The sequence below is a fragment of the Budorcas taxicolor genome, chromosome 1, assembly GCF_023091745.1.
Source record: "Budorcas taxicolor isolate Tak-1 chromosome 1, Takin1.1, whole genome shotgun sequence".
NCBI classification, from domain to species: domain Eukaryota; kingdom Metazoa; phylum Chordata; class Mammalia; order Artiodactyla; family Bovidae; genus Budorcas; species Budorcas taxicolor.
Genome location: NC_068910.1, coordinates 114,653,602 through 114,658,277, shown reverse-complemented (window position 1 = coordinate 114,658,277; position 4,676 = coordinate 114,653,602). Strand labels below are relative to the sequence as shown.

Here is a 4,676-nt window from a genome sequence, read left to right as displayed (position 1 = left end):
TCAGTTTATTATATCTTTTTTTTTCTTAAATAGTTTCTCTTTTTGTTGTCATACTTTATAATGTCTTTTCCAATCAAGCAGTAAAAAAGGATTCTTCTAGTTTTTTTCTTTTTTATCTCCTTAACATTTGTTTTTTTAAGATTTAAGCTTTGGTCATATGAATATATTTTATATGTAAAACATGATAGATAATTACTAAAAATTTTTCAAATGTCTACCCAGTTGTCTAAAAACTGCTTAATGACCAAGTTATCTTTTATTCACATATGGACCTAACAGAATAAGAAGAAAATATTTAGATGAGTTGGTAGGGATACACAGAAGAATTACAGAGAAAAGATCTTAATTATCCAGGTAACCATGATGGTGTGATCACTCACCTAGAGCCAGACATCATAGAATGTGAAGTCAAGTAGGCCTTGGGAAACATCACTGTGAACAAAGCTAGTGGAGATGATGGAAATCCACTTGAGCTATTTCATATCCTAAAAGATGATGCTGTGAAAGTGCTGCACTCAATATGCCAGCAAATTTGGAAAACTCAGCAGTGGCCACAGGACTGGAAAAAGTCAATTTTCATTCCAATCCCAAAGAAAGGCAATGCCAAAGAGTGTTCAACCTACTGCACAATTGCACTCATCTTACGCACTAGCAAAGTAATGCTCCAAATTCTCCAAGCCAGGCTTCAACAGCATGTTATCCTAGAACTTCCAGATGTTCAAGCTGAATTTAGAAAAGACAGAGGAACCAGAGATCAAATTGCCAACATCTGCTGGATCATCCAAAAAGCAAGAGAATTCCAGAAAAACTTCTGCTTCATTGACTATGCCAAAACCTTTGACTGTGTAGATCACAGTAAACTGTGGGAAATTCTTAAAGAGATGGGAATACCAGGCCACCTTGCCTGCCGCCTGAGAAACCTGTACATGGGTCAAGAGGCAATAGTTAGAACTGGACATGGAATGAACAAAGTGGTTCCAAATTGGGAAAAGAGTACCTCAAAGCTGTGTATTTTCATCCTGCTTATTTAACTTTTATGCAGAGTACGTCATGAGAATGCTGGGCTGGATGAAGCACAAGCTGGAATCAAGATTGCAGGGAGAAATATCAATAACCTCAGATAAAGAGATGACACCACCCTTATGGCAGTAAATGAAGAGGAATTAAAGAGCCTCTTGATGAAAGTGAAAGAGGAGAGTGAAAAAGTTGGCTTAAAACTCAACTTTCAGAAAACCAAGATCATGACATCTGGTCCCATCACTTCATGGCAAATTGATGGGGAAACAATGGAAACAGTGACAGACTTTTTGAGGGGCAGGCTCCAAAATCACTGCAGATGGTGACTGCTCCTTGAAATTAAAAGATGCTTGCTCCTTGGAAGAAAAACTATGAGAAGCCTAGACAGCATATTAAAAAGAAGAGACATTACTTTGCCAACAAATGTCCATCTAGTCAAAGCTGTGGTTTTTCCAGTAGTCATGTATGGATGTGAGAGTTGGACCATAAAGAAGGCTGAGGGCTGAAGGATTGATACTTTTGAACTGTGGTGTTGGAGAATACTCTTGAGTCCCCTGGACTGTGAGGAGATCAAACCAGTCAGTCCTAAAGGAAATCAATACTGATTATTCACTGGAGAGAGTGATTCTGAGGCTGAAACTCTAATACTTCAGCCACCTGATGTGAAAAGCTGATTCATTGGAAAAATCCTTGATGCTGAGACAGAGTGAAGAAGAAAAGAGGATGACAGAGGATGAGACGGTTGGATGGCATTACTGACTCTATGGACATTAGTTTGAGCAGCTCTGGGAGATGGGGGACAGGAAAGCCTGACGTTCTGCAGTTCGTGGGATTGCACAGTCAGACATGACTGAGGACTAAATGACAACAAAGATACTAGCTTCATTTAACACATACTAAATTGGGTCTTGTTTTGAACTATATTGCTTTCCATTGTTCTGTCTATTCAAGTATCAACACTACGTTACTTTTTAAGTAGAACTTTATAATATTTTATAAAGGCTTCCCTGGTGGCTCAGAGGTTAAAGCGTCTGCCTCCAAAGCAGGAGACCTGGGTTCAATCCCTGGGTCAGGAAGATCCCCTGGAGAAGGAAATGGCAACCCACTCCAGTATTCTTGCCTGGAGAATCCCATGGACGGAGGAGCCTGGTGGGCTACAGTCCACAGGTCTCAAAGAGTTGGACATGACTGAGCGACTTCACTTTTCACTTTTATAGTATTTTAAATGTGTTATAGAATTTACTGATTTATGATGTATATTTTCTCATATGTTCATCTCTCATAATATAATATCGCATATATATATATTTATGTATATGTATATGCTATGCTGAGCTTAGTCACTCAGTCAGTGTCTGACCCTTTGCAACCCCATGGACTGTAGCCCGCCAGGCACCTCTATCCAACAGGATTCTCTAGGCAAGAATACTGTAGTGAGTTGCCATACCCTCCTCCAGGGAATCTTCCCAACCCAGGGATCAAACCCATATCTCCCCCATTGCAGGCATATTTTTTAATTGTTTGAGCCACCAGGAATCCCAACAATACTGGTGTGGGTAGCTGATCCCTTCTCCAGGGGACTTCCTAACCCAGGAATTGAACCAGGATCTCCTGTATTGCAGGTGGATTCTTTACCACTTAGCTACCTGGAACCCTGCATGTGTGTGTGTGTGTGTGTGTGTGTGTGTGTGTGTGTGTGTGTGTGTATGCTTATGTGTGCTTAGTCATGTCTGACCTTTTGCAACTCCATGGATTATCCCTAATTTAGCCCACCAGGCTCCTCTGTCCATAGAATTTTCCAGGCAAGAATACTGGAATGGGTTGCCATTTCCTACTTCATGGGATGTTCCCAACCCAGGGATTGAACCTGCTTCTTTTACATCTCCTGCATTGGCAGGTGGATTCTTTACCACTTGCACCAAACTTTCTATCATTAATATTGGTTACAATTTTTCTTATTTATTTCCACCTGTTTATTTTACTACATAAATTCAAATACTAGCTTTTCAATTAAAAATTCATTAAAATGGTGGTAGTAATTTTGATAATATGAGTAATTTGAGAAAAATTGGTACCTTTTAAACATTGTAATGGCTTCCCTGGTCACTCAGCGGTAAAGAGTCCACCTGTCAATGAAGGAGATTAGGTTTGATCCCAGGAGGGGAAAAATCCCCTGGAGAAGGAAATGGTAACCCACTCCACTATGCTTGCCTTGGAAATCCCATGGACAGAGGAGTTGTAACCAGGAGCTATGGTCCTGGGTTCACAAATAGGTGGACATGACTTAGCAACTAAACTTAGTAAAATCTTATATAATAGAAACATGTCCAGCCCTGAAGCTAAATTTTTCAGACTGATCTGAATAAATGAATTAGGCCTCATAAGCTCTCGGTACTGAAGAAAGCCAGAGAAATAGAAGCTGTAAATGCTTGTGTGTCATCTATTCTTGATGTTCTTTCTGGGTCACTGACTTGGATTTCCAGAGACACCCAAACTAATTTTTCCATATCCTTCAGTTCAGTTCAGTTCAGTCGCTCAGTAGTGTCCGACTCTTTGCGACCCCATGAATTGCAGCACGCCAGGCCTCCCTGTCCATCACCATCTCCCGGAGTTCGCTCAGACTCATGTCCATCGAGTCAGTGATGCCATCCAGCCATCTCATTCTCTGTGGTCCCCTTCTCCTCCTGCCCCCAATCCCTCCCAGCATCAGAGCCTTTTCCAATGAGTCAACTCTTTGCATGAGGTGGCCAAAGTACTGGAGTTTCAGCTTTAGCATCATTCCTTCTGAAGGAGCGCTGATCTCCTTCAGAATGGACTGGCTGGATCTCCTTGCAGTCCAGTTCAGTAGCTCAGTCGTGTCCGACTCTTGGCGACCCCGTGAATCGCAGCATGCCAGGCCACCCTGTCCATCACCAACTCCCGGAGTTCACCCAGACTCACATCCATCGAGTCCGTGATGCCATCCAGCCGTCTCATCCTGGGTAGTCCCCTTCTCCTCCTGCCCCCAATCCCTCCCAGCATCAGAGTCTTTTCCAATGAGTCAACTCTTCACATGAGGTGGCCAAAGTACTGGAGCTTCAGCTTTAGCATCATTCCTTCCAAAGAAATCCCAGGGCTGATCTCCTTCAGAATGGACTGGTTGGATCTCCTTGCAGTCCAAGGGACTCTCAATAGTCTTCTCCAACACCACAGTTCAAATGCATTAATTCTTCGGCGCTCAGCCTTCTTCACAGTCCAACTCTCACATCCATACATGACCACAGGAAAAACCATAGCCTTGACTAGTCAGACCTTAGTCGGCAAAGTAATGTCTCTGCTTTTGAATATATTATCTAGGTTGGTCATAACTTTTCTTCCAAGGAGTAAGCGTCTTTTAATTTCATGGCTGCAGTCACCATCTGCAGTGATTTTGGAACCCCCCAAAATAAAGTCTGACACTATTTCTACTGTTTCCCCATCTATTTTCCATGAAGTGATGGGACCAGATGCCATGATCTTTGTTTTCTGAATGTTGAGCTTTAAGTCAACTTTTTCACTCTCCACTTTCACTTTCATCAAGAGGCTTTTTAGCTCCTCTTCACTTTCTGCCATAAGGGTGGTGTCATCTGCATATCTGAGGTTATTGATATTTCTCCCGGCAATCTTGATTCCAGCTTGTG

At 42.0% G+C, this 4,676-nt stretch overlaps 1 non-coding gene across 1 annotated transcript; it reads left to right on the top strand.

Moving 5' to 3' along the window:
* Positions 1–2,021: 2,021 nt before the first annotated feature.
* On the top strand, positions 2,022–2,094 carry TRNAW-CCA (transfer RNA tryptophan (anticodon CCA)). The gene has a single exon. It is a non-coding gene; the product is annotated as a tRNA-Trp (tRNA).
* Positions 2,095–4,676: the final 2,582 nt, after the last annotated feature.